This window comes from Motacilla alba, chromosome 2 (assembly GCF_015832195.1).
Source record: "Motacilla alba alba isolate MOTALB_02 chromosome 2, Motacilla_alba_V1.0_pri, whole genome shotgun sequence".
Classification (NCBI taxonomy): Eukaryota; Metazoa; Chordata; class Aves; order Passeriformes; family Motacillidae; genus Motacilla; species Motacilla alba.
Window position 1 is genome coordinate 137,379,328 of NC_052017.1, and position 18,719 is coordinate 137,398,046.

At 39.7% G+C, this 18,719-nt stretch overlaps 1 protein-coding gene across 1 annotated transcript in view; it reads right to left on the reverse strand.

Moving 5' to 3' along the window:
- Nucleotides 1-18,719, reverse strand: part of EIF3H (eukaryotic translation initiation factor 3 subunit H) — an 86,919-nt gene that overhangs the window by 67,954 nt on the left and 246 nt on the right. The gene's annotated exons all lie outside the window — the stretch shown is intronic.

Consider the following 18,719-nt stretch of genomic DNA (forward strand, 5'->3'; position numbering starts at 1 on the left):
TTGCTAGCAACACTTCATACTTGAATAACATTTTATACTTCACAGGTAAGACACTAACCACAAACATTGACTTGAAAGAACTTACGCTTTCTCCAGCATAAGAGAGGTTTATTTTACTAAACCCTAATCCAGCCATTCAAAATTCAACAGAAAATGTCTGCTGATTATGTTTTCATTAAAGCAATACTACTTTAACGTCTGCTGGCAAACAAACTAGTTTTGTAGATTTCAGCTCAACCGCCCTTCGAACAGGCTTTGTACAAGTACTGGCTTTGAGTGAACATTCTACGGGGGGCAAGGGAATGAAGTTCAGCTCATACTTCATACTTACACATCAGGAACATATATCTGTCCCTAGCTTCCTCCTTTGTTGATTAGCAGATGTCACTTTTTGTAAAACACCATTAATGTACTGAAATACCACAATACAGATTAAATGAAAGAAAAAGGAGAGTAGAATAGAAATCATTTGCAAATACACTGCCTCTTGGGCTAAAATGGGAAAACGAGCTTCATACTTGGAGGCAGGGCAGAGAGGGTAAAACTGAAAATACCCATTTCCAACTAAGTTGGATTTCAGTATTGAACTGGAGTAACACCCACTGATTCCTTGTTTAATTACAGTATCACTTCTTTGTGTTTCCTCTTTAATCTAGATATACTTGCATTCAAGCTTCTCAATCATAGATGGAAAACAACAGTTCACTCCAATGCTCATTCATGCCTGTCACTCAAATCCTCTGCAGCCACACCTTTTTATTCAATTTGTTAAAACAGGTCTACTGAGCAGAGACACAAAGAGATACTTTGGTTATGTGTGGGAACCCAGGACATCCCTCTGGGTGCCCTGGATGGCCAGAGCTGCTTGCAGGGGGCTCTGAGACCCTGGCATGCAGCCAAAGACACACGTGGGGTTTTGATCTTAGCCCATGGAGCAAATTACCAACTCTGTATGAAGAATTACAAGCCACATACACAAGTTTAGGTACTGTAGTAGAAGTAGTCGCGAAGTGAAAGGAAGGATTTTTGAGTGCTGTACAGGGGGGTTTTAAGCCTTGTACGCAGGGGTCCAAGTTTTGTACATGGGGGTCAGGGGTTCTATGATGGAGGGATTTGGGTGTGCCCTGTCCTCTTTCTTTCTCCTTCCTAGCCTCCATGTCTTTGGTGATGTTGGCACTCACAGATTGGTTTAGAGTAGAAAGTCACCATTCAATATAGATAGTAGGTATTGGAGAAAAAGTATAAACATGTAGTACGTAATATATGATATAAAAGATGGCACCAGCCCCCTGGGAGGGCAGAGTGCCTTTGTCTGAGCTGCTGAACGGGCCACAGCAGTTCAGGAGAAGAATCTTTTAGATAAACAACAATAAACTACCTTGAGACCGGACAACAGAAGACTACTGAGTCTTTCTTTGAAGGCACGGGTTGGAGGAGAGACTTTTCCATCTTTCAGGGTCACCCAATCCAGGGCACGAAACCCCACAGTTATGTACATCTTATTTCATGGGAAAACAATAAGGAAATTAAGATCAGTGGACAGTGAAACAGTATTTAACAGTGATGAAAACAGTACAGCAACTACCATTTTGAGATCACCTGGACATAGCAGATGAATCTACCCCAGAGTGAGCACATAAATAATAGTCAGCTTGCATTTAGTGTAAAGCTATGGTTTATCATATATTTGCCATAAGCCCTGTCTTCCACAGCCACAGCATCCATAACTACCCTGCCAGCATACAGCACAGAGTATACTGAGTATACTCAGTGGTCTACTATACAACTATTCTCAGCCTTTTTACAGTCTTGTAAGCTTCACCTTTTCCAGTATTTTTCTCGTTTTCTCTTGAGCTCTCTATGCACACTGACCGTCCCTGTTAATGTGAGTATTATTTGCCTGTTTGATTTCACTCCAGGAGCATTTGCAATACAATGCCAATTTGCTGCAGCATTTCTGATGATGATTGCTCACAGAAAGAAGTCACAAATGAAACAATCATGGGCTGTCACAGAGCATCAATGAATTTTCAGAGAAAGAAAACTAGGAGTTCAAAGCTCTTAAATGTTAACCAAATACCCCAATACACAATGAAGTTATTACACAAGCCTGCACTTTTCAATCTCCAGCCTGAAGACCAGAGCAGACATTATCCAGGGAGACACAGACCCCAGGGACTGAAGCCTACCTGCAACCTTGTTTTTGAACAGAGTCTGAGAAAGGGAGTAGAAAAGTTCATTAACTCAATACTCCAAATTTCACAACCATTTAGACACTGCAGAAGTTTGTGTTTATGACTTCACTGGAAAGTACATTAGCTACCGAAATCACTTATAAAAAGATGCATCCAATGACACAAGATTTTTGTTTTCATTTTGTTCTTTGTTCTGGACAGTTTTATTTAGCACATAAGACACCAATCTTTTGTACAGCAGACTCTTCAACTCAGATTGAAAAACCTACCACCAAAACACTGCCATATGACCAAGCAGGAAATGTGCTCTGAAACTTGTGTTTCAGTACTAAAAACAGACCTGCAGGTGTAAAGCAGAACTATTTCTTTAATGATAACATCAGCTACAACACTAAAAATGTCATTTCCACTTGTTTGCTAGTCTAGATACAGCAGGAAGAGCTGACCACTATGCAAACACCAATGCCATGACATTTCTGACTGAATGTACAAACCAATACTTCATACTGAATAAACCACATATACCCAAGAAAAATGAGAAATGAGCACTAATTTGTATCTAGACATTTCCTAAAAGAAAAAAATGTTATGTTTGTGAAGCATTGGAACAGAATCAAAGTAGTCATACCGGTCTGAAAATAAATGTAGTAAGTGTTAATATAAAAAATGCAAGTAACACAGCACATTGAAAAGTATCAGTTTTTCCAAATAACACTTAAAAAAATCCCAAAGAAATCTAAATGAACACCAGTATAAGCATCTTTCAGTCAATGCTGATTCACCTTCCAAACACCATTCACCTTCCAAACACCATTCCCATCCAATTATTCCCCTAATAGGAGATATTGCTCCTTTGTACAAGCAATGATTGTTTTTAAATACCCACAGACCCTTCACTGCTATGCCATAGCTACAAAAAATTAACCAAACCATTTCAACTGATGCTGTTACTAAAATACTGCAGCTGGCCAGACACGAAAGGTTATGTTTTTAAGGAGAAAATGTATCAAATAACAAAAAAGCCCTCCGATTTTTAAACTCTAATACCCTGAACACAAGTCAATAATCATATGCAGCATGATTTAGTAAATCAGCATGTAAGAAATATTCAGATACATAATGATTCTTTAGAAAGGGATATACAAGTAATTCCTAAATAAAACTCAAGAGTCCCCCAGCCTTGTAAATTTAGTGTTCAATACACCAAAGTAATTTAATCACTTGGAGTAGCCACTTGTCAGATTTTAATGACCATTAATCCTCAATTTAAAAAAAACCAACAACTTTGCAATTGTGCAGTGCTTCTAATCTCCAAATCTTCAAAGCACTGCTCAAACATTAAAAATAAAATCAAACTAAAAAAAAAAAAATAAAAAAAATTAAAAGCCATCCTGAAACTATTAAGAACATCAAAGATACATATTTTAACTGCATACTGCCAAATTTTAAATTGGGCTACATCCTGGCATCATAGTTGCTAATTTCAAGTTTGTACTTCACTACAGAAATACATGTAACATGAACCCACAGCTGAAGTATCATGAGCCTTTGGGGGGAAATTCTGTGAAGATCCCACTGTAGGGACATGAATATACCAAGATGCACATTTCTGCATTTATCTAAAGAGAAACAACAGCAAATCAAAGCACTGAGGATTCAGTTATGGCAGTGTTCCAGAGAGCTGAATGTCACCACATTGAAACCAGATTGCCAGTACCTGTGCCACGTTTTGCACATGTGAAATCAAACAAGAGAGAGCTTCTGTTAGCCCAATGAATACACATGTAGCACACTGATCTACAGACTTAAATCAAGTATTTATATCTTTTTAAATGCTTAACATTTTTTGCCACCCAAGAAAGCTTTGTGGTGACAACCATAAGCATCAATTGCCAGCATCTGGTGAAGAGGATGGGGAGAGAGTCTAAATAACTCTGCGTTATGTAGCTGCTTTCAGCACTAGCAGTAACTCTGCATTACGCAGCTGCTTGCAGCACCAACGGGGAAGGTGCCACAACGCTCACGTCCTCTCAGTACTTAACACTACTGACACGGTGAGCAAGTTAGCTTGGCAAAAGGGTCTCGAAAGCTATGACTGCTAATAATGTGTGATACACTTTGAATACATCCATATCACATATGTAGCCTTCTCCATAGAAACCCTTAAAAGTCAAACCATGAACTTTTATATTTGAGGGTTTCAGCATGAGCAGTTTTACTTAAACTCCTAGCATAAACCAAATTCAAGAGAGAACTGATAATGCAGCTCTGCAAACGGATAGATCACAATGTTAGCCATTACTAACAATGACTCAGGCAATTGTGTTAACCTCAAAGTTGCCTGGAATCAGCATCTTCTTGATATACTTAAAATGCATATATGCCACCTCTGGATCAAGAGTTGAACTGTTTAGCAGTTAATACTCCATGAAGACATACAACATTTTACTCTAATTTACTGGCCATGTCTCCTTGTCCAGGCAGCCTGACACCAAAAGCAAATCTACAACTGGTGGTGTGCTGAAATAATCAATTAACTATGCAAAAATGAAATTAAACAGTTCTGAAATACCCAAGTAAGCACGGAATGGTTTTGTTTTTAAACAAAGACTTGGAAAAAAAATACAAAAAACCTAGATATCATGAAACATGAGCAATGTTAACATTTCAATAGCTCCAGATGAGGTTTTTACACACTACAGATAAGTGCTTATCCCACAGTTACAAAAGACAATTTCTGGAAGCCGACCAAAAAAACTTGCCTTAAGCTGATTTGTCTCCTGGCTACAGCACCATTTGATAAGACAATAACAGACACTCTCAACTTTCCTGCCAGGAGAAAAAGAACTCTGAAGTAAATGAAAGATATTACTGCAACGATTAACATTAAGAGAACATATGTCTGATACACATGACGCACTCTTCCAGATGATTAAGGAAACAGATGTTTATATACACACATCAAAAATTCCACCTTAATCAGTGCAGTCCACAGAAACGGGTTCTAGAAAGCACTGTGACAGATAACATGTCAGGAGTAACTTCAGAATCAACAGGTTGATACTCTCTGGTCTCAGAGTTGTTGGATACAAACCTTTATGGCAAAAGACTCTCCAACACATAAAGTCATGGCATGAGTCCAACGCCAAGCTGAGTTGTGTGGTTGACAGTCCTGAAGGACAGAATGCCATCCAGAGGGACCTGGACAAGCTCAATAAGTAGGCCACAGGAACTGCATCGGATTTTGTAAGAGCAAGGGCAAGGGGCTGCACCTGGGTCAGGGCAACCCCCAGCACAGGCTGGGGAATGAATGCATGGAGAGCAGCCCTGCCCAGAAGGACTTGGCCGTGCTGCTGGAGGTGAGGCTGGACACGAGCTTGCAATGTGCACTCACAGGCCAGAAAGCCAAACAGATCCTGGGCTGCAGCCAAGGCAGCGTGGGCAGCAGGTCGAGCAGGTGACTCTGTCCCTTCTACTCCACTCTCATGAGATCCCACCTGCAGTCCTGTGTCCAGCTCTGGACTCCTCAATGCAGGAAGGCCATGGACCTGTTGGAGTGAATCCAGAGGAAGCCACCAAGTTGATGAGAGGGATGGAATACCTCTCCTATGAGGAAAAGCTGAGAGATTTGGGCTTGTTCAGCCTGGAAAAAAAGGCCTTGGGTTGACCTGACTGTGGCCTTCCAGCACCTACAGGGAGCCTGCCAGGATAATGGAGAGGAATTACAAGAGCATGTAGTGACAGGACAAGGGGGAATGGCTTCAAACTTAAAGAGAGTGGTTCTAGATCAGATATTAGAAAAAAAAAATCCTTAACTGTGAGGATGGTGAGGCACTGGCACAAGTTGCCCAGAGAAGCAGTGGATGCCCCATCCCTGAAGGTATTCAAGGCCAGGTTGGATGGAGCTCTGAGCAACCTGGTCTTGTGAAAGGCTTCCCTGCCCATGACAGGGGGCTGGAACTAGATTATTCTCAAAGTCCTTTCCAACCCAAACCATCGTATGAAACTAAAGATTAGAGGTGAAACTGAATTTTTCATGTTATATGAATCTCAATAAATATGACAATTTCTACTGATAAACACATAATTCACTTAAATGCATATTTCAGCTTATTTGCAGAGATCTTTGAATTTTTCTAGATTCTCTTATTGAACAGGACTGCATTTTTGACCATTCCTGACACGATGGACGTCTAGACATTTTTTCTTTTCTTCTTCATACTTAACTTTAGAATAAAAGTTCTTAAAACTGTTAGACCAATTTTATCTCAGAAGAAATAAATGAAAAAAAATTTAAAGAATTTTCCATTAAGACCTTAAACATCTTAATTATTTTGGCAGATATCTTCAGTTCTAACGATGTTTGGTGGTCAAAAAAAAAAAAAATTAATTCCCTGAGAAGTAATCAAAAGCTACTTAATCTAAACATTCTGTTGGAAAATCTAAGGCCAAGACTGAGTAGACTTAAAAGCAAGGTAGCTTCAGAAAAATGTAGTTCTGAACAGCAACTTCAGAAATAACAAGCCTTAGCCCTCACTGTTCTATCTGGTAAGTGTAGCAGTCATCCTCTGGACAGAAGACCTCAAACACCCCGCAATAATTTACCTTTATCTTGACTTGCTAGAGTCAAAACAGCAACGTTTATGAAGTCTTTGTAAGTACAGTTCTTGGAACAGTAAGCTTACATTTTATGTCACTCAACAGCAAATTCAACACCAGATGTTAAAATCTTATTTCTGAACTTGACAAAAATTTGGGGCTTAAAAACAATAATTATATAGGAGCATAACAGAACAATGCATGCAATTTCATAGCCTCTCAACTGGGTGCAAATAGCAAAATATCCTTTTGACGTGAGCAGAGGTTTCTTGGAGCTGAGCCTAAATTCACCAGCAATGAACAATGTGTATTGATCTGAGGCAGGCCTCAAGCAGAGGATGCTACATATATTTTCACACTGAAATTATAAATTATAGGAGTCTGTCAGTTTAGTCTCATGTAGGTCCTCAGCACCAAACCATTCTGGAAATCCATATTAAATTGAACAGAAAATTGTCCATCTTGAACTATGGGGGGATGATGTTACATGCTTCTGTACTATACTAATATTTTTGAGTATTAGGAAGCACATGAGAAGCATCCAAAGCTTTTTGTTCCCTGAGTGTCTCATGGCATCACTTAGTACTGTAACACTTGCTTACTTTGTAAACCTCAAGACTTCAAATGACATAACTGCAAGAGGGAATATCAGTAACCTTTCTGCTCCCACAATATCTACATGAGGCTAAAGAAAACTACCCAAATCATAACAGGTTATTGATGTAACAAGTCTCTTTTGTCACTTCTGCTTGGTTTAGGAACCATTTCCCCTTGTAATTATAGGAATGTAGATGGTTTTCCAGACTACCTCTTGCTTATAGCCATCTCACTTTCCTTCAGCATTTGGTTAGGGCTTTTTTCCAACAGGACAAATAAGATGATAGTATCCATATACAGCAATAAGCCAGATATAACATCCCTTGCCACTTTATTTCAGTAAGTAGCTGACTCAAAGCACAATTTTTAGTCAGTGACTGGCCAAGAGGCATTTTATCAGTTCTTCCTGACCATTAACTGCTTATGTGCACTGTTTGGAGCATGGCTGAAAAAGCTGTACCTTGCTTACTCTGAAGCTCAGTCTAGAAAACGCAGACATTCTGTTCATTTTTCACTTTCTGAACACTCTTGCATAGATTATGTGTAGCTCAGCAGCATGCTCAACACAAACCGCAAGCAAAGCTTCAACCACCACCGAAATACCCCACAGAAAACACTTCTTAAGTACCTGCCCTTTCAGTTGCTTTATTTCTCTTTTTAAGAAGAATTACTTCCAAAGTGCTGTGACTCAAGAGCTCTAGAATTTCCCTAATAGCAAGAGGGAAAACCATTCCAACAAGAAGGGGGCCTCCCTACAGCGACACAGCCTGGCTGCACCTTCCAACAGCACCCCACTTCCAGTCAAGGTGGTTGTTTCCACAGTGCAAGCCCAGATTCCTACAGACACTGCCAAGTGACTGACACACAGGCTATTCACTCACTGGAAGCAAGCTTAGCTGCTGCAAACATGGGTTAGCTGCTCCTTAATTCTATCACTGAGACACTTTCAAAATCACAGAGATTTTTAAAAAATCATAACCTATAAAGAAAGCTACTTCAAACTACAAAAATCACTGATTTCATGTAAAACCAGACACAGAACATGAAAGACACCATTTCTCAATACCTAGAACTAAAACTGGTTAATACCCAAAATATAAAATGGAATAGACAAACATAGACAAGACTCCACAGGTAGGTGGAGTTCAGACTGAAGAGCTGAAATAGTACAGACACCAAGCCTGTTCCTGCACAAGTTCAACATTAGAAGGGAAGATTACTGGGTTTTGGCTAGAGGCGTGTTGGGTTTTCATAGGCTGTGGTTTTCCTTGACTCTGCCAGGAATTTACATTCATCAGCTAATGTCTTGTAGGTACCATGAAATATCTGTTTAAGTCATTTATTTACTCATGTCCAAGTGAGCTGCTTGTTCTTGCAAAAGGAAGCAGTTAAACACAAACTGCAGCACATCAAAGGAAAAACTAATTAAATAGTGGAGAAAAGCAAAGGTTATTAAAACAGAATTCAGAAAAATACTGAATGTTAATCAAGGTGTGTGTTACCAAACAGAACAATCTCTTCTTCATTTTTGTCCCACCATATTTGAGTTTATAGCAGTTCAGGCTAACAACTATCTGCAGGGTTAATCACAAGCCATTAGCACACTTCAATATTGCCTCAATGTAAGTCAAAATGCGCCATTACACATGAATTGAAACTCCCCATTGCTGTGCTCACACGCTGGTAAAACACAGTTCTCTGCAATGCAAAGTTTCATACCACATTTCACAGTACATGGATTCATGCACATTCCCATGGAAACCATCAAGGCTACGGGCACTGCAGAATCACTTCCCCATAGAAACACTTCCCTAGGACAGCCCAGGACCTCATGGTGTGAGGGCAGGGCATTAGACATTATTAGCACACTGATAGGAGGCAGAGATAGGGATGTGATGAGATTAACATCCAAAATTCTGCTGGCTGCAAGCAGGATGGAGCATTTCCCCAGGACTATTTAGTATATTTTTTCTTCTAGTTCCCAAATCTCACCGAACAAAAAACTTTTGAAAACATTCAGTATTTCAGGCAGTTTTTGCAAATTGCCAATACAATTTATATTTATTATTTTTAATGAATTCAATATCTAGCCATCATTTCCAGAATGAAAGCTGAGGAATATATTCCTTCAGAGAACAACATATTGAAATTATATATAAGTGGTAGAGACAGGCACAGTTTCAAAATTTTCTGCTCAAAACACCAGAACTTTACATTTATCCTTCAACATACAGTCAACACACATGTTCTGTGTATTAGTGAATCACAAGTGTTCAAAATTCGTGGTGCATGATGAGTGCATTGCAAGTATAAGATTTTCTTCAGCATCAACTTCTAGCAGCTTCCTATAGAAAGATTTAAAGATGACAGCCAAAAGCAGCAGTAGCAATTTTTATTTAACAGCCTATTCTTTAATCAGATTTTGCCAGACTGCTACCATTTTGAAGCTAAAGAAAAACTGCAAGACAGTTACCCTTATCTATTTGACCTTCAAAAATTAGCAAAGTAAGCCAGACCTAGATGGGGATGAAGGAGTGGGGGTTCATCTGAGACTACTGATCTTTTTCAAAAAACATACCCTGCACAAGGAAACTGGAATATGCTATTTTAAAGGGTGTGTCTTTAAAGCATGACTTCCATATGCATTCAACAGATGCTTCCAAGTAACCAGTAAAATCCCTACTGGAATGACTTCCATATAGTTTTAATAATTTATAACTTTTTGTACAATGATTTTTTCCACATTGAAACACTCAGCCTTTCTGGCAAACATTCGGTTATGTGCTAAGGGGCTGCAACGGAGACAGATCCTCCTAGTAACAGCTAGTGCAATCCAGAGAATCAGGTCTGCATGGAGTCTCAGTTTTCCTGCTGACTTAAAAGTATAAAATTGAGAGGAAAAAAAAAGCCCAAACCATGAACGTCAGTTATTGCTTCAGCTTTCCCATCTTTCGAACAGACACTTGCCTTTGTATCATCATCTGAACACTGCCACATGAAAATCACTTCCAGCAGAGTTCCATTTCTAATAACAGCTACTGTGACAAGAGATTGAAAACAACCATTCTAATTTTATCACTGAGAGTGCCAATGGAGAAGGCAGTATGGCTTTCAAATTGCTTCCAAGGAGTGATGACAGCTGCAGTAAATATCCTACGTCTCATCTAAAGTTTAGAAAGCTTTAAAACAGCTAATTTTTTTGCATTGATAATAATGTAATAGTAAAAAACCCCAAGACCTAAGTGCTCAAAACTCAGCCCTACATTGACAAAGGACTTTGTCAGACTCCACACTTTCCTCAGGTATGCATGAAAAAATCCCCAAATAATGGTAAGTGATTTAAACCTCCACATTCCTAAACACCAAAGAATTTGCTAAACAGGAAAGGATATGCACATTGCTTCTTGCACAGATAGGGGCTCCAAGGAACAGGAAGGCTGTGCAGCAAACACACTGCATGTGAGCAGAACAAAGGCAAAGACCAACAAGACTTATAAGCTCAAAGCAACATCCAAACACTGTCTTTCCAGAGTAAAAACCCAAATATTTACAAAAGAGAATTAGCCTGTTATTGCATGCACAAAGCAAAATTCAGACATATCATCAAACTCCACTGAGTAAATAAGCCTATTAACTTCAAAATTTGATAAAGCCAAAGGAAATTAATAAAATGTTTATCTGAAATAAATATCCATATACAAGTCGTTCAAAAATATTCCCACACTTACGATGAAGTAACTCTGTGAATGCACATTAAAAAAGACATTATCAAAGTTAAACTCTACTGTCTTTGTTTTAGATTACTGAATAATCATACAAAATACTAACAAGAATATTTATTATATAAGCCTACGTTTTTTCCATTTGATACATTAACAATTAATTTACTTTCCATTAAGCTGATATGATTTTGTTATGTGGTAAGGTAATTAACTGTTACACACTGTTGGTAAAGCCAGTATCACATCTCTGCAATCTTAATGCTGCTGGAAGATTAAAAATAATATGAAAGAAAAGTATGCTCAAAACTGTATCATCACTGAGAAGGTACTGTGAGCTTGTGGGTAAATATGGAGAAACAACACCCAAAAGGAAAAATATCCAAAAAATATCTCTGGCAAAGAAAGATTAATCATATAATACTATAGCAACAATAACTTGAAGATACACAATCCTTTTTCAAAGATTAGGGGTCCAAAAAAAAAAAGTTTGCTCCTCTTCCTACAAGGCCTTTCATACAGTCTGTAAGATTTATTTAAAAGGTGGAAGAAAAAGTCCTAAGACTGAATAGGGTGTAGGAGGTGTTAATTTCATACACACCACCAAGGGCCTTTCAGTATCTGTACCTGCTGGGTTTCTCCCTGGGGCCTGCAGTTCTGTGTGCACTTCCCTCACCTACACCACACTGAATGTCAGCTGCAAAGCTCTAATATTTTACAATAAACTGAAAACCAAAGGAGAACATTTAAAATGTTCAGTGTACAAGCAGACATAATGCATGCCTCAGCAACAAATCCATCACTGATCACCTCCCAAAACATAGAGTCAAAGCTAACACAAACCAGGACAAAAGGTAATGATTATTTTCTGCTACATTATCTGTAGCATTTTAATCACTAAAAGGTAGGAATTTATTTGAAAGATATCTGGTGGAAATACTCTTGTCCTCAGTATCAACACCACCACATAGGAATCACAAGAGCCCGATCTACTGTTTTCACAGGAGCAATGAATTCACAATCACCATGCCAGAGACCGGTTTGATGTGCCCATAAGAGGGCCAAGAACCAGAGAATTTTAACTGCTAATGACAGCAGTGTAGAGGGCAACACATTATTTCTCTTTGCAAGCAGCAAAAGAAAGAAAAGCCTATTTTGAAGTAAGATTTTCCCCTTGAAGTCTTGAAGTATAACACTGCTCAACACATTTAAGCCACCTCCACATTTAGAGTAACTCCTTTTGTCAGCACACTATTTTCATGGCATGAAGCGATACCAGATGTTCCAGTCCTAAATGCCTCACTAGGGTACACTTACCACAACACTTAGGAGATGGCTGAGTGCACCACTGCACTCTTACAAATCATTTTAAGTTTGTGCTCTGTTAGCACATATCCACTCCTATCCACTGACAAAACACACTGAAATTTGCATTCTCAGAACATCATCATATGGGTACTTTACCCACTGCAGTTCAAGAAATTTCACTAAGCCTGAAAATTGTTATATTCCAAGGAGGCTCTTGCCCTTTCAACTTACCAGCACACATTAATGCTCTCTCTTCTGAATTTAAGCACAGATTGTATGTCAGAAGTTCCCTTTTGGGTTAGATTCATGCTACTCATTGTTAACAGATGAAGATTAATAGAATATAAAACAAAGCTCTTCTGTCTTCTCCATGGTTCAAGGTATCCATGAATATATCAAGCCAGTATTTAATTCACACACCAACTCTCAGAGCCAGCATAATGTCATCTAACTCTTCAGGGAAACAGGTCAAGGAAAAGTCAACAAGATTAAACCTCAACTTAAAATTCCATTTTAACTCCTTTGGAAGACACACAAAATACAATACAGCCTGAAGGATGTTATATCCTAAAAAATTACTCTACAGCTCTGCAACGTCAAGAAACTCTACGCATAACAGCAGGCAGAACCCACCACTGTGCATTCTTGCAAAGTCTTCAGAAAGGGCAAAGAAGGAAAGAAAGTAACACAAGAAATGCTAGGAAAAGCACAATATTCACAGCTTAAGAAGTGTCAGAGATTTCAGCTAGTTCAATACAGGCTTCACCGGTACTACAAAATTATTCAAACACTATGGAAATTGATTCCTTTCTTTCCATAGTGTCAAAAGTTGTCATTTAAAAAAGTCCTTACACAAACATTTAAAAGAAAAGTCTTAGAAATTGCTTTTCAGTAACCATAGTACCTTATTTCATTTACTGTGGTCAAACATATCATCCTGAAGGGCTCCTTCCTATGAACAGCTGAGGATACAGTCCAATGTATCCAACCCCTTTATGGCAAAAATGGATGATAATTTAAAAAAAAGTCACAAATAACTTCAATATCACGATCATGAACAGAGCAACTACTGAAAAATAATTTAATAATGATGTGAGGGTTTTTTTTAAGAATGTAGACTCACATATTTTTTTCTACGTTTTTGTAAATAAACAAATCCTCTATATATACTTACCATAGATAAGAATACAAAACACTAGGCACACCACACCAACACCAGATCAGGGGTGATGTAATGATACTTGAAGTAACAATCTTGAATTAAATCACTCGTATCTGACACAAGAGAATGTGGCACTATAGCCCCTCTGGTGATGGTGGTGCACAAATGCAGACAACGCTTCAACTTCTAAACATTTTCTTGATATATTTATGTTTTGGCCAATGTATGTTTGTATTTACTATAAACAAACTTACAAAGATATCTTTAGGTGTAGTGGCAATTTGTTACTAATTTAAAAGCATTGAGGCTTTTGCACATCAGCAGTTATGAAGATGTAAGAACAGAAACCTATAGGCATTTTGAAAAGCCCACACAACTTCTGCTACTTCCTACAATACGTAAAAATTCTGTGCAATGGACATATGCGTAAAAAGAGATCGTATGCAGTGGCTGAGCAAAAAAGAAACCATCATCCCCATTAGTGAAATGATTAAAGCAATGCACACATTAATGCTATAGCATGAGTTAATGATCTAGTTATGTTACTTTGCAAGAGCCAGGTATAAGCAAACCTTTTTCAGCCAGCTAACACTGTTCTTCAGAACCATTTCTGGGTGTATAATTTTTTCAAGATTTAAAAAGAAAAAGTAATTTTGGAGCTTAAGAATTTAGTTAGATGAGTTTAGCTAATTTTACCTTCCTTCCTTGAATAAACTCATTAAGATTTGCAGAGAATGAAACACCCTCCCAGTAAAAACAGAGTCCCTTGTAACTCCTCTGAAGGCAAAAGTGATTAATAATAACACTTATCTGCCCTAGCAGCACACTCGCCTTGCTAAGAGTTCCCCATCTCCCATCCCACAGCTGCTATTTTCCAGAAGAAAGTTTCCATATATCCATCACCCACATATTAGTGGTCTGACACAACCCACAACCCACCACATGGAGTATCTGGTTTTGGATATTAGTTCAATTTCTGAATGACACAGACCATGATGCTCATCATGTAAAAATGCTACTTACTTACCCTACCAGATCTTGTGCCTTTGAGTGACACACCAGTTCACTTCTGCCTTCACAGTTTTCTATGTTGCCTGATATCACTACTAAAATCATGAGAAATGCATAAATATGCCAAGGAAGTGCTCCATAGGTGCAAATTTAGACAGTGTAGTAGGGTTAGAAGTTTCACTAGGGAAGCATTTTAGAGAAGTCTCCGAGACTGGAAGGAAGTCTAGAATCTTTTCTGTTAACCTAAAAATCATTCAAAGGAATAATTATTTCTTATGTTCAAAAATACATCAGCTTATAGTTTGAAATTTATTGCACCTTACTGAAAGAAAATACTATAGTAGCAGTGAACCAAATCTGATTAATTTTAGCAGCTGAATTACCAAATATTTGGTTCCCATTGAAGAATTTCTAGAATTTCTTGGAAAAAAAAAAAAAGACGAGTAAGCAAATTATGGCATTTCTGTATAATTATTTCTGACAGCTTGAAATAATCACAGAATCAGAGAACTGTTTAGGTTGGAAAAGATCTCTAAGATCAACAAGTCCAACCCAACCCCACCACACAGTACTCACCATGAAACCACGTATTTAAGTGCCACATCTACATGTTTTTTCAAACACTTTTGAGGATGGTGATTCCGCCACCCTGGGCTGCCTGTTACAATATTTAACCACCTTTGAGTAAAGAAATTTTCCCTAATATCCAATTTAAACCTCCCCTGTGCCAACCTGAGGCAATTTCCTCTGGTCCTATCACTGGTTACCTTGGAGAAGAGACCGACCCCCACCTGGCTGCAGCCTCCTTTCAGGGAGTTGTAGAGAGTGACAAGGTCTCTCCTGAGCCTCCTGTTCTCCAGCCTAAACACCCGCAGCTCCCTCAGCTGCTCCTCATCAGACTTGTGCTCCAGACCCTTCCCCAGACATGCTCCAGGTCCTCAGTGACTTCCTTGTAGCAAAGAGCCCAAAACTGAACATGGGATTTGAGGTGCAGCCTCACCAGTGTTCTATCCAGGGGGACAATCATTCCCCTGGTCCTGCTGGCCACACTGCTCCTGATCCAGGCCAGGATGCCATTGGTCTTTTTGGACACCTGGGCACACGCTGGCTCGTGTTTGGTTGCTGTCAACCAGCACCCCCAAGTTCTTTCCCATCAGTCACTCTTTCCCAAGCCTGTGCACTGCTGTAAACACAAGCTCTCTTTGGGCTCCTTGACTGGAGAAATCATGATGGAATATCCATTCAAATTTCTACAACAGGAAGCAAAGACAACAGGATATCATACATGGCACTTAATCTGATCTTTTTGTCAGGATGGTCAAAAACAAATACATGAATTCTTACATTTCACCTGAAGGAAAAAGCACATTTTATCATGTGCTTCTGTAGGGTTATTTTTTACCCTGCATTTTCTAATTTCTTAGGAAGACCAGACCATCCACACTGGAATCCATTTTCAATCTAAGTTTACTTATTAAGAAATTGAGTAGATTAAAATAAGAAAGAAGTTAACTCCAGGATGTTTTATCTGTACCAGATTTTAAAAAGAGGCCTGAGAAGCAGATATTACTGCATCACTACATATTAAGGTAACATCCTGACATTTAGAACTTCTTTTCATTACAAATACTGGGGTTTTTTAGAACTTTATTATTCCTCTGAAATACCAAGCTCTCTAAACATACTTTCACATTCTCACATAGAGAGATGACTGATGCATCTTCTAGTTTGCACTCACAGCCTCCAAAGCAACCTACCTAAACATGCCTTTGCTTTCAGAGCAGCCCCATTTGAAGGGTTAATTGTGACATTGCCATGAGATGGGACAACCACTGAAGAGAAAGAGATCACCAGCTCCCCCGATGCCCACCTGAACTCAGAATTCTTGGCATGTAATCACCCTGGCCATCATCAAGGTGACTGATGAAGTCTCGCTACTTTGTGAGAGCGGACAGGACATTTCAACCAGAGAGGTATCAGAAACACCTCAGAAGAATTTTAGTAAGACATTTGAAGGACTTATAACAGAATTCACATTGTTTGCATAGCAAGCAAATTCATGCATTTCTCTCCATCACAGGTGTCACAGAAATTTATGAACCAATGCTAATGTCTGTTGGAACTCAGAATGTCCCACAGACATTCTCGGACGTTCCAGACCCAGGTCAAAAGCATCTGAGACCCTGGCATGCAGCCAGAGTCCCCTGTGGCTTTGAATCTGACCCATGGAACAGTTTACCAACTTTGCAGGAAGAACAAGAAGTCACAAAAGTTTAGACATTGTAGTAGAAGTAGTCACGAAGTGAAGGGTAGGATTTTTGAGTGCTGTACAGGGGGGTTTTAAGCCTTGTACGCAGGGGTCCAAGTTTTGTACATGGGGGTCGGGAGATCTAAGATGGAGGGATTTGGGTGTGCCCTGTCCTCTTTCTTTCTCCTTCCTAGCCTCCATGTCTTTGGTGATGTTGGCACTCACAGACTGGTTTAGAGTGGAAAGTCACCATTCAATATAGATAGTAGGCATTGGAGAAAAAGTATAAACATGTAACACGTAATATATGATATAAAAGATGGCACCAGCCCCCTGGGAGGGCAGTGTGCCTTTGTCTGAGCTGCTGAACGGGCCACAGCAGTTCAGGAGAAGAATCTTTTAGATAACCAACAATAAACAACCTTGAGAACAGACAACAGAAGACTACTGAGTCTTTCTTCGAAGGCACGGGTTGGAGGAGGGACTTTTCCATCTTTTGGAATCACCCCAATCCGGGGGTGAAACCCCACATCTGGCGTCCCTGGGTGGGCAGGAGACCCGACAAATGTCCTGAGAACACTTTGTCTAGGAGACGCCTTCAGGAGGTGGAAAGTTGAAAGCTTTCATAGTTTTCAATAAATCACCTCCCTCTGCACTGACTCCATGTGAGAGGCACCACTGTGCTATACCAGAAGAAAATACAAAGGAGAAGCAAAAAAAAGCATGAAACGAATGAACAAAAAACCCCATATGCATTTGCTGCACTGTCAGAAGCAGAGCATCAGATCGCAGTTGATCTGAGTCAACAGCAGCTCACAAAGCAGATTATATGCCTGACAGAGAACAACCAAGAGCAAAATAAATCAAATTTCCCAGTTGTTATCAAAGTGTACAGCACCAGCCTGCAGCAGGAGCAGCCTGCTACCCACTGCTGGGTTTTTTGGATCATTTCACAACTGGTCATTTTTCACCACTCCTTGAAAATGCTCCATGCACCAAAGCCACAAGCACACACACAGCTGGATAGAACACAGCAGAAAAAATGTGATTCAGATTTCCTCTTCCACGAGACCTACTACATCCAAATAAATTACTTTTCGTCTTCCCAAATATTTACTACACTGTACATCTCATGGATAAGAGCTGAGGACGACCACTAAAAATGCCAAGCAGGCTTCAAAGCTTGTCTCAAAACTATGATCTTCTTTCCCATAACCAGGGTAACAACTCTCTCCTTCACACTCCAGCTGTACAGTGTTCTATTGACACTTGGCAAAGATAATGAAGTAAAAAACAACGTTTCTATCCATAAGAAGTAACTTTTTCTCCTTGTATCACTAACAGTATTACCAACTCTACAAGGCCTGAACCAACACAAAAAGATCCGGCAGCAAAGCCAAGAACCAACTTTAGCAGATGCTCTTCCACCTTAGGCCTGCACGGACTGTCCGTATTAGGACAGCTCTGTTCCCTGCTAAGCCACTTCAGCCCGTCAGTTTATTTAATTTCTCATCAAGCAAACGCAGGAGGTCCTGGCAGCCCTGACAGAGAAGGCAAAAAGCACAAAAGGTGAGAGAAAAACCCACGGTGCATCTCAGCTCTTACACCTGCGGCATTTTCCGGGTATTTGGTATGAGTATGAGGTATGAAAGCTGCAAATAGCAACTCCGGGCACAGGGGCGGCGGAACTGAACGATGAAATGGGACACTTAAGACAAATCACTCTGCGCTGGCCCGGCCTTTGCTTACAGGGGCGAGAGCCGCTCTCCTCACCAGGGACGAGCACGGGGAGCCCGGCCACAGCCGGGAAGCCGGGCAGGGGTAGGAAGCCGTTCTCGCCCCTCGAGAAGCGCCGGTCCCGGCAGGACGCGAGGCTCCGC